This window comes from Symphalangus syndactylus, chromosome 3 (assembly GCF_028878055.3).
Source record: "Symphalangus syndactylus isolate Jambi chromosome 3, NHGRI_mSymSyn1-v2.1_pri, whole genome shotgun sequence".
In the NCBI taxonomy this organism is placed as follows: domain Eukaryota; kingdom Metazoa; phylum Chordata; class Mammalia; order Primates; family Hylobatidae; genus Symphalangus; species Symphalangus syndactylus.
This window is the reverse complement of record NC_072425.2, coordinates 34,651,239-34,663,584: the sequence shown is the minus strand read 5'-3', so window position 1 is coordinate 34,663,584 and position 12,346 is coordinate 34,651,239. Positions and strand designations below refer to the sequence as shown.

The 12,346-nt window shown below is 41.9% G+C and overlaps 1 long non-coding RNA gene across 1 annotated transcript in view; it reads left to right on the top strand.

Moving 5' to 3' along the window:
- LOC129479042 (uncharacterized) overlaps positions 1 to 12,346 on the top strand; it is a 146,376-nt gene that overhangs the window by 81,948 nt on the left and 52,082 nt on the right. The window lies entirely within an intron of this gene.

The following is a 12,346-nucleotide window of genomic DNA, read 5'->3' as shown; positions in this document are numbered from 1 at the left end:
GCTTTATTTTCATCTTTTATAACCTATTTCTAAATGTCCTTCTCCCTTCTCTAATCCCTCCATCCCATCACCAAATGAGAAGTAAGCAGAGTAATATTAAATAGCTGAGATTTTCACTTAAGAATTTGAAGATGCGATTTTGCTGTTGAGAAAAATACTAAAGTCTTAATCCTATAATAATGAGTTTCCTGTAAGTTTGATTTCATGAGTCATAAATTCACTGAACTTTGTTATTTTGCTCTAATTATTTAGAGAGTAAAGAAGTGTCACTTTTATGCACTAGATCAAGGGTTGGCAAATGTTTTCTCTAAAGGAACAGATACTATTTTAGCTTTATGGGCCACATACAGTGTTTGTTGCATGTTCCTCATTTTTTTGCAACCTTTAAAAAATGTAAAAACCATTCTCAGCTAGTAGGATGTACAAAGAACAGCAATAGTTTGCTGACCCCTGTACTTGATGATTTGACATTTTCAGAATTGATGTCAGAAAAATTCTGAACATGGCTATGGCCAATATTCTTCAAATCTACAGAGCAACAAGAACAACCAAAATGAGAAATAGTAGATTCTATAATAAAACAAAAATAGCAAAATCCTTCCTTCCGTTTTTCTGTATATGCAGCTCTGGGCCTTTAGTCATGTGTTGCATGAAAACTGTCAGATGGAGACAGTGGCTGCCTCTGTAGAGGTATTTGAAGTATGCATGTAACAAAATATCACATGTACCCCATAAATATGTAGAAGTATTATGTATTGATATGGTTTGGCTGTGTCCCCACTCAAATCTCATCTTGAATTGTAGCTCCCATAATTCCCAAGGGTTGTGGGAGGGACTGGTGGGAGATAATTGAATAATGGGGGCAGTTCCTCCGTACTGTTCTCATGGTAATGAATACATCTCATGAGATCTGATGGTTTTATAAGACGTTTCCCCATTTGCTTGGCTCTCATTCTCTCTTGCCTGCTGCCATGTAAGACGTGACTTTCGCCTTCTGCCAGAATTGCGAGGCCTCCCCAGCCACATGGAACTGTGAATCTATTAAACCTCTTTTTCTTTATAAATTACCTAGTCTTGGGTATGTCTTTATCAGCAATGTGAAAACAGACTAAAACATGTATTAACAAAATTTTTTTTTATTATACTTTAAGTTTTAGGGTACACGTGCACAATGTGCAGGTTAGTTACATATGTATACATGTGCCATGTTGGTGTGCTGCACCCAGTAACTCGTCATTTAAGATTAGGTATTATCTCCTAATGCTATCCCTCTCCCCTCCCCCCACCCCACAACAGGCCCTGGTGTGTGATGTTCCCCTTCCTGTGTCCATGTGTTCTCATTGTTCAATTCCCACCTATGAGTGAGAACATGAGGTGTTTGGTTTTTTGTCCTTGTGATAGTTTGCTGAGAATGATGGTTTCCAGCTTCATCCATGTCCCTACAAAGGACATGAACTCGTCATTTTTTATGGCTGCATTGTATTCCATGGTGTATATGTGCCACATTTTCTTAATCCAGTCTATCGTTGTTGGAAATTTGGGTTGGTTCCAAGTCTTTGCTATTGTGAATAGTGCTGTAATAAACATCTGTGTACATGTGTCTTTATAGCAGCATGATTTCTAATCCTTTGGGTATATACCCAGTAATGGGATTTCTGGGTCAAATGGAATTTCTAGTTCTAGATCTCTAAGGAATCGCCACACTGACTTCCACAATGGTTGAACTAGTTTACAGTCCCATCAACAGTGTAAAAGTGTTCTTATTTCTCCACATCCTCTCCAGCACCTGTTGTTTCCTGACTTCTTAATGATCGCCATTCTAAGAGGTGTGAGATGGTATCTTATAGTTTTGATTTGCATTTCTCTGATGGCCAGTGATGATGAGCATTCATGTGTCCTTTGGCTGCATAAATGTCTTCTTTTGAGAAGTGTCTGTTCATATCCTTTGCCCACTTTTTGATGGGGTGGTTTGTTTTTTTCTTGTAAATTTGTTTGAGTTCTTTGTAGATTCTGGATATTAGACCTTTGTCAGATGAGTAGATTGCAAAAATTTTTTCCCATTCTGTAGGTTGCCTGTTCACTCTGATGGTAGTTTCTTTTGCTATGCAGAAGCTCTGTAGTTTAATTAGATCCCATTTGTCAATTTTGGCTTAAAAAATTTAAAAAGGTATTTGAAGTATTTTCAATGTCTTTGTTCATTGCTTGTTCTCTCTCTCTCTCTTTTTCTTTTTTTTTTTTTTTTTTTTTTTTGAGACGGAGTCTTGCTCTGTCACCCAGGCTGGAGTGCAGTGGCACAATCTCGGCTCACTGCAAACTCCGCCTCCCGGGTTCATGCCATTCTCCTGCCTCAGCCTCTCCGAGTAGCTGGGACTACAGGCGCCCGCCACCACGCCCGGCTAATTTTTTGTATTTTTAGTAGAGACGGGGTTTCACCGTGGTCTCGATCTCCTGACATCGTGATCCGCCCGCCTCGGCCTCCCAAAGTGCTGGGATTACAAGCGTGAGCCACCGCGCCCGGCCTCTCTCTCTCTTTTTCATTGCGATGCATCCTCCATCACAGCCAGAAATTTTATTCATGCTTATATATTGTAGATCTTATCCTCATCTATTTCTCCTCCATCTTTTCTGTCATTTTCATTCAAGAAGGAAAAATGGATGTTGACGCAAACTGAACATCTTCCAAGCAGGGTTTCTTAACCACAGCATTCCTGACGCTTTGGGCCAATAATGCTTTGTTATAGGGGGCTGTCCTGTGCATTGTAGCCTGTTTAGCAGCATCCCTGACTTCTACCCACTAGATGTCAGTAGCACCTCCAGGTGGTAATAACCACAAGTATTTCCCGGGGGGCAAAATTGTCCCCACTGGAAAACCGCTGCTTCGAAGTGTGAGCTTCATTGTAAGCATTATTTTCATACATGTTATCTTATAAGTGCCCAGTTAGCTAAGGTAATTGTGTCCATCTGCAGGTAAGATGGTCCAGGTACAGCAAGTTTAGATAACTTATGATTGCTAGAATTAATTTAGAATCCAAGCCTGGGTTGCTTCTCATGCAGGAAGGAACACAGGGTCAGCTAAAATATATAGGTCTCTTAGAAAGCCATTTAGCACTGGATGATCTGAATTCAGAGTGAATTCCTTTTTTCTCTGCACCAGGAAGACATCTACCATTTCCATTCTCCTTTTCCTTGTGGAATTACCTCTTCTTGAACTTCTCTCCACAGCATTTGAAAAGAAGATGGTTCATAATGAATGCTCAGACACAGCTGCTACACCAACAAACTCTGGCCATGTCCCTGGGGTTTCCGGAAGTCAAGCAAGGCTGGGCCAGTACCTCTACCTTTCAGTGCTAGGGCTTGTAGACTTTTTCGTGGAATTTGCTGCTAAGAAGCTTGCCTAGCCCAAGGACAGGGAGAGTACAAGCTGATGGCTCACAGAGGTTTATTTATTCTCAACTAGAATAAACACTACTACAATCCAGAAAATGGCCAAATTCACTAAAATTGATTTTTTTTGTTTTGCAGAGAGAGAGAGAGCTAGTCAGTAAGCATGGCAAATTTCTAGTCCTGGAAAAAAGCTCCCAGCCTAGTATTTCCTAGAAAAGAGCCATCTGGGCTTTCCCTTTGCACTTGACCGCCTTCTTTGTTTCCTTAGACTGATTTCTTACCTCGTTGGACTCACGAAGCTCCAAGACAGTCTGGGCGGAGTCTCTTTTTGAGAAGTCAGGGTTGCATTTTTTGTTTTTGTTTTTGTTTTTATTTTGTTTTTTAAAAAATTTAACCAGGAAGAGAATCCTGAGAGTGGGTTGGGAATTTTAAATCTTGAAAAATCTACAAGAAAAACAGACTGGAAAGAAAAGAAGTAAAAAGAGAAAGGAAAGGAAAGAGAAGAAAATTGGTAAGAGGAAAAGGGAGAAAGGAAGAGCAAAAGAAGGCAAAGCAAAGTTTAAAAATTAAATGAAAGAAGGGCGAAAAAGTAATTATAGACAGAGGATAAAGAACTTGGCCGGGCGCGGTGGCTCACGCTTGTAATCCCAGCACTTTGGGAGGCCGAGGCGGGCGGATCACGAGGTCAGGAGATCGAGACCACGGTGAAACCCCGTCTCTACTAAAAAAAAAAATACAAAAAATTAGCCGGGCGCGGTGGCGGGCGCGGTGGCGGGCGCCTGTAGTCCCAGCTACTCGGAGAGGCTGAGGCAGGAGAATGGCGTGAACCCGGGAGGCAGAGCTTGCAGTGAGCCGAGATTGCGCCATTGCACTCTAGCCTGGGCGACAGAGCGAGACTCCGTCTCAAAAAAAAAAAAAAAAAAAAAAAAAAAGAACTTATAATTAGGGGTTAGGCGTGGTGGCTCACGCTTGTAATACCAACACTTTGGGAGGCCGAGGTGGGTGGATCACTTGAGGTCAGGAGTTCAAGACCAGCCCGGCCAGCATGGTGAAACCCCGTCTCAGCATACTAAAAATACAAAAATTAGCCAGGCATGGTGGCATGCCTGGAATCCTGGCTACTCAGGAGGCTGAGGCAGGAGAATCACTTGAACCCAGGAGGTGGGGGCTGCAGTGAGTTGAGATCGCACCACTGCACTCCAGCCTGGGTAAAAGAGTGACACTCTGTCTCAAAAACAAAAACAAAAGAAAACCAAAAAACATATAAGTAGGACTTTCATTACGTGGTCATACATAGACGTTAGCATCACCTGGGAGCTTGATAGAACTATAGAACTTCCAGTTTCACCCCAGATGCATTGAATTATAATCTGTGTGATTCTTGTGAACATTGATGTTTGAGAAGCACTGTTCTGGAGACAGAAAATTTCTAACAGAGAACTGTTCTGTGGACCTGTGGACCTGTGAACCAGCAGCATCAGCACCACTTGAGAACTGTGAGAAATGCCAATTCCCAGGCCCCACCCTGGACCTGCTGACTCAGAATCTCTGAGAGTAGGGCTGACAGTGTATGTTTTAACAAGCTCCCCAGATGACGTTGCTGCCTGCTCAAGTTTGAGAACCACTGGGCTAGAGTTTTTTTTTTTTTTTTTTAAACCACTGGATGGGTTTATGTTGCTCAGGTGTATCATGTCTTTGACACCGTGATGGCTCAGGATTATTATTCAAAATATTTAACAATTTGAGTGGCTTGGATGCTGATCAGTCAGAATGAGCAACAGCTACGCATCTGCTCAGCTAATTGCTTTGCCAGGCATAAACCCTTTTAGTTTCTGGATTTGGGGAAGATACAGGGTGTCATAGGGAACAGATTAGGTCAGCCTCAGTGAGGTAGGATGTGGGAATAGGGTGGGGGGCAGAGCCTATTTATGAACCATTATGTATTTCAATAATTAACATCTGCTATGAGCATTACTGTGTGTGTCAGCTGAACATTAGCCTTGTAATATTGATGATAAATTCAACAACCGCTCTTCCTAAATGCCAAGTAGTCAACTGCAACAAAGTTGATTTATTTATCAGAAAAAAAATGTTTATTTGAAATTAGTGGCTGGGCGCAGTGGCTCACAACTGTAATCCCAGGATTTTGGGAAGCTGAGGTGGGCAGATTGCTTGAGCCCAGGAGTTTGAGACCAGCCTGGGCAACATAGCGAGATACCATCTCCACAAAAAATTAAAAAAATTAGCTGGGTGTGGTGGTGCATGCCCGTAGTCCCAGCTACTCAGGAGGCTGAGGAGGGAGGATTGTTTGAGCTTGGGAGGTCGAGGCTACAGAGAGCCATGGTCATGCTACTGCACTCCAGCTTGGGTGAAAGAGCAAGATTCTCAAAACAACAACAAAAGCCCAAAAAACAAAATTAGTTTGTTTGGAATCTCAACATGAACATGGGGCTCCTTGATACATTTATAACCTTCAGTGACCGTCCTTATTGTTAGGAAGCAAAACTCTGCTAGGTCCCTGGGCCAATAGCTGATCTCAGAGACAGGACCGAAAAAAACTCTATTAATTGAAGGGCACTAAATGCTGGCTCCAGGTTATTGAGCAGGAGTTGAGGGGATGGATTCCATGGATAGTGCACATCTTGAAAAGTGTAGAGAAAAAGAAATCCACAAGGCCAAGAACTGAACAAAATACCAAGACAGAAAAGACCATTCTCAGTCTTCATGCAACCCCTGCAATGTGCATTAAGGGCCATGAATGAATTTATATGTGCAAAACCTGTGCCAAGGACAAAATGTTCCACAAAAGTGAGTTATGTAGTATTAACGGCAATTATCGCCAGCATGGGGCAAACTCATGCCTCTGGCTTTTGTAGGCTGTATCTTTGTGTGCTGTTGTGAGATATGCAGAAATTGATCATAGTGAGGACAAACATGTACATCATTATCTAAAACTTTGTAGATTCTGATCCTAAAAGTCCTTGGATTTTCCTTTAGGCATGAAAAGAGCTGGGACACAGAGACTGAGGTCAGGGAAATGCCTGCCTCTCTGTAGTAAACAAGCACTTAGAGTAAGGGAGCTGTTGCATGTGGGTCAGTTTAGAAAAATGATTCAGCAGGCCAGGCACGGTGGCTCACGCCTGTAATCCCAGCACTTTGGGAGGCCGAGGCAGGCGGATCACGAGGTCAGGAGTTCGAGACCAGCCTGACCAACGTGGTGAAACCCTGTCTCTACTAAAAATACAAAAATTAGCTGGGTGTGGTGGCATGCACCTGTAATCCCAGCTACTCAGGAGGCCGAGGCAGGAGAATCTCTTGAACCCGGGAGGCGGAGATTACAGTGAGCTAAGGTTGCGCCATTGCACTCCAGCCTGGGTAACAGAGTGAGACTCCATCTAAAAAAAAAAATGATTCAACAAACATATTTCATGAAAATGGAAATGAACCTCAGTGTGCCCTTGCATAAACCAAGGAATAGGGACAAGAACGTTAAGAAAGAATATCGAGTTTTAATGATTTAGCAAGAAAAAATGTCACTGTAATAAATTCAGGAAAACTGCTTCATTGGAGCAGCCTACTATTGGGAAAGGATAGAAAAACGTGAGATGGTATTATTTTATTTTTTATTGTATGTATTTTATTTAACGGGGTCTTGCTCTGTCACTCAGGCTGGTGTGCAGTGGCGCCGTCATTGTGCAGTGGCGCTGATATGCAGGTTGCCCCATCACTGCAGCCTCAATCTCCCAGGCTCAAGCCATCCTCCCACCTCACCCTCCTGAGTAGCTAGAACTACAGGCATGCACCACCACGCCAGGCTAAGAGATGGCATTATTACCCCAAATGCATATTGCTTGTAGACAGAACTTATAATGTGTTATCAGTGTAAGAGTCTATTCCTGCGCAATTCTGTATCTTGTATCTGTCTTGTGCACAATAATGTGGCTTAGTAATATTATACCATTGTATAGAAAAAAGCTTAGCAGTAGCAGAAAAGGCCTGGAGGGAAATAATTTTAAAGTGTTTATTTTTTTGTTTGAGCATTTCACAAAATAGTTTTAAAAATAACATGTATTTGATTAAAAGATGAATATACATTTTTGAAGAAAATTTGGTTCATCAGAGATAAACAGAATATATGATAATGGTCTCATAGGATTAGAATTCCTGTCATCTACTAACACTTCACTCGCGTGTTTGTGGCAATGCTGTTGTGAACACGTTGTGCTGCCAGATCTGCAAAATATAGCTCACACAATTATGTATAGCACAGAATACTCGATAATGGCGACAAACAACTGTTACTGATGAATGTATTTACTATACAGTTGACTCTTTAACAAAATGGGTTTGAAATGTATGGGTCTACTTCTATGTGGATTTTTTTTTTCAATAAATATTTTAGAAAAATTTTTGGAAATTTGCGACAATTTGAAAAAACTTGAAGCCAAACTGCGCAGCCTGGGAATATAAAAAAAATTAATAAAAAGGTATGTCATGAATCCAAGAAACACACATAAATACCAATTTTATAATTTACTACCATAAAATAGACACAAGTCTTTTTTTTTTTAGACAGATCCTCGCTCTTGTCACCCAGGCTGGAGTGCAGTGGCATGATCTTGGCTCACTGCAACCTCTGCCTCCTGGGTTCAAGCGATTCTCCTGCCTCAGCCTCCTGTGTAGCTGGGATTACAGGTGCCTGTCAACACGCCCGGCTAATTTTTGTATTTTCAGTATAGACAGGGTTTTGCCATGTTGGCTGGGCTGGTCTCGAACTCCTGACCTCAGGTGATCCACCCACCTCGGCCTCCCAAAGTGCTGGGATTACAAGCATGAGCCTTTGTACCCAGCTGACACAAATCTATTATAAAAACTTAAAATTTATCAAAACTTACATACACAAACAGATCGTGCATGGTACGTTTCATAGTCAAGAGAAATATGAACAAATGCAAAGATGCAGTATTAGATCATTTAGTACAATTTAGTACAAATTAGATCAATTTAGTACAACTGTACTACTGTAATAATTTTGTAACCACCTCCTGTTGCCATTGTGGTGAGCTTAAGTATTACAAGTATTCTCTTAAAACACTGTGAGATGCTCATCATCTCTGAGTGAGCCGTTGCCACTCCAATAAAGTGTGTCTCACCATAAGATGTTATCTCTGGCAGTTCTTGCATATTTTTCATAGTGTTTAGTGCAATACTATAAAGCTTGAATAACACCATGGGACCCATATGAAGTGCCATTAGTGATGCTGGAAGTGCTCCCAAGAAGCAGAGAAAAGTCATGACATTACAAGCAAAAGCTGAATTGCTTGATATGTACCATAGATTGAGGTCTGCAGCTGCGGTTGCCTGCCATTTCAAGATAAATGAATCCAGCATAAGGACCATTATAAAAAAAGAAAACAAAATTTCTGAAGTCTTCACTGCAGCTATGCCAGCAAGCATGAATACTTCACACTTTTTGCAAACTCCCTTTTTATCTCATATTAAAAATGCAGCGTTTATATGTATGTAGGATTGCTGTAAGAAAGGCATACCTATAGACTCTAATATGATTAGAGAAAAAGTAAAGTAATTGTGTGACAACTCTGTCAGCAAACTTTTTCTGTGAAGGGCCAGATAGTCACACAAAAGTGGCCATAGATAATAGATAAATAAACAGGCATGGCTGTGTTTCCATAAAACTTTGTTTACAAAACAGACACTGGGCTGAATTTAGCCCACAGGCCTTTGTTTCATGGTCCATGTCCTAGATTAAAATGTAGTTTAATCATGCTGGGCATGGTGGCTCATGCCTATAAACCCAGCACTTTGGGATGCTGAGGCTGGAGGATTGCTTGAGGCCAGGAGTTTGAGACCAGCCTGGATAACATAGCTAGACCCTGTCTCTATTATATATATATATATATAGTTAATCAAAGAGAACACAAATACTGAGAGACATAAATAAGTATGTGAGTCACTGCATATCAAGTTGGACACAGTGGTTTATCATAAGGTGACACAATCATATCTGAGCACCTTACAGTCATTCCAGATTGGGAAGAATTGTGTGTGATTCTATAGATAAGACGGGGATGGGTTAGATGGCTTCTGCTATTGAAGTTCTAGAGCCATTTGAATTTTAATCACTTTTCTTTTACATCTCCTAGATTATTAATAAATCTTTAAGATTTTCATACTAGCAAGGTGCAGTGGCTCATCCCTGTAATCCCAGCGCTTTGGGAGGCTGAGGCAAGCCGATCACTTGAGGTCAGGAGTTCAAGATCAGCCTGGCCAACATGGTGGAAACCCATCTCTACTAAAAATACAAAAATTAGCCAGACATGATGGCAGGCGCCTGTAGTCCCAGCTACTCAGGAGTCTGAGGCATGAGAATTGCTTGAACCCAGGAGACAGAGGTTGCAGTAAGCTGAGATCGCATCACTGAACTGCAGCCTGGGTGAGAGTGAGACTGTCTCAAAAAAAAAAAAAATGATTTTCATGCTAACTAAATTTCAAGAGGCTACTTGGTCTCATGGAAAAAGGATTGAACTCTGACTATGTTACTGATTACTTGTGTGACCGTGAGAAAGCCACTTAATCCCTTATGAATCAGTATTTTCACTTATAGGCGTTGGTCTCAAACCATGCTGCTCCAGAGCACAGGTGTTTCTTTAATTGAACTGAGCTGTTCTGCTGCTAAAATGCCCAGATTAAATATCGTTTCTAGGCGTGTCTGTGAAGGTGTTTCTGGATGAGATTAACATTTCAATCTGTGGACTCAGTCAAGTAGATTGCCTTTCCCAATTGATTGGGCACCATCTAATCCATTGAGTGCCTGAATAGAAAAAAAGGCAGAAGGAGGAGTTCACCCCCTTTTTTTCCTGTCTCACTGCTGCAACTGAATAGCTCATCTAATTTGTATTCTGGGACAGGGATTTATACCATCAGCTCCTTTGGTTTTTAGACTTTGGACTTGGAATGAATTATACCACTGGCTTTTCTGAGCCTATAGCTTGAGACGGTAGATCGTGGAACTTAACCTCCATAATCCTATGAGCCAGTTCCTCATAATAAACACACACACACACACACACACACACAATCAGTTCTGTTTGTCCAGAGAACTTTGACTAATATACCCATCAATAGTCCTCATGGTTTCTGCCTGACCTGTACTCAGACATTGCCTGCCCCAGAATCTACAATTTAAGTTGCTATCTAATTTAAAGTGCCAGTGGATCATGTTGTTCCTCAAAGGATACCATGACCCCTTATTGCTTCAAACCTAAACCCTGTGATTTATAAAAATAGGGATAGGGCCAGGCACAGTGGCTCACGCCTGTAATCCCAGCACTTTTGGAGGCCAAGGAGGGTGGATTACGAGGTCAGGAGACCATCCTGGCCAACATGGTGAAACTCCATCTCTACTAAAATACAAAAAAAATTAGCCGGGTGTGGTGGCGGTGCCTGTAGTCCCAGCTACTCAGGAGGCTGAGGCAGGGGAATTGCTTGAACCTGGGAGGTGAAGGTTGCAGTGAGCTGAGATCGCGCCACTATGCTTCAGCCTGGCAACAGAGCAAGACTCCGTCTCAAAAAAAAAAAAAAAAAAAAAAGTGGGGATTAGATGACTTGGCCTACCTAACATACTGAGTTCTCGCAAGGTAAAAATAAAAAGAGAAACTGGCTTTGAAAGCAATGAAGTGCTCCACAAATGCATGAGATTGTGATTCTCATTCATTTAATACTAAGCCAACTGTCACTGTGCACCTATACTAGGGCCTAAAGATGAATGACAGAGTTAAGACATTTAGAAGTTAGGTAGAACCTAGGTCTTAAGTTTACTGAAACAAAGTTTCCCTTTGGCCTGTCTAGGAAAAATCCTTTTCTGGATTTTGATAATGCTATTTCATGATAAAAGCAAAACAACTCAAATAGAAGATTTAGAGCACACAGCTCCTTAGCTAGGCTACCTTCTGTCTTTTTTTTTTGGTGTGTGTGTGGGGGGGTCTCAATCCACACTTTTTCACGTGTGATGTAACAAGTAAAAGAAGCGTTTGGGTCATAGAAGAGGTAGATTTTAGTGTATGCGAGTCCATTTTTCTAGAAGCTCTTTGATGATCAGGTATGTAGCTCAATCGCTTGTGACTTTCTAGACTTTTACCACTGTTACTTTTTGAATGATGCTCCTTGGGACATTTGCTGTCATTGAGAATTCTACCAGAGTGTACTGCATGTGCTGCAGGACGTGGGAAAGGCACAGGGCCTGTGATTCCTGGGTTGCCTAACATGAATTCTGGAACACAAACACCTTGTGGGAGCAGTTATTGGTCCTGTAGTTGGTGCTTAATCACCCAGCTCTGTCACTTGGAAACAGTTTGGTGCTTGATCAAAATCTTTTGCGCTTCTTTTCCTCTATCACTTCCCCAGTTGCTTTCCTTTCTTTCTCCCCTCCATTCTCCTCTCCTCTCACAAGAGAAAAAGACAAAACAAGGAGCAAAGCCAATGCAGACATGTGGAGGAGATTATATTACCACTTTTTGTTTTTTTGAGATGGGGTCTCGCTCTGTTGCCCAGGCTGGAGTGCAGTGGCATGACCATGGCTCACTGCAGCCTCAACTGCCTGGGCTTGAGCAATCCCCCCAACTCAGCCTCCTGAGTCGCTGTGACAACAGGTGCATGCCACCCTGCCTGGCTAGTTTTTTAAAAAACGTATTACTTGCAGAAATGGGGGTCTCATTATGTTGCCTAGGCTGGTCTTGAACTCCTGGGCTCAAATGATCCTCCCATCTCAGCCTCCAAAAGTGCTGGGATTCCAGGTGTAAGCCACCGCACCCTCCCCACACACACTCTTCATAAGATGTTGGGAATGTGAGCCGTGCTCCTTGGTGATCATCGTGCTACACTGCCGCAACAATCAGTGGGTGGGAAAAGGGCTTCTATTTCCCTAGTAGCGTGTCATAAGCCA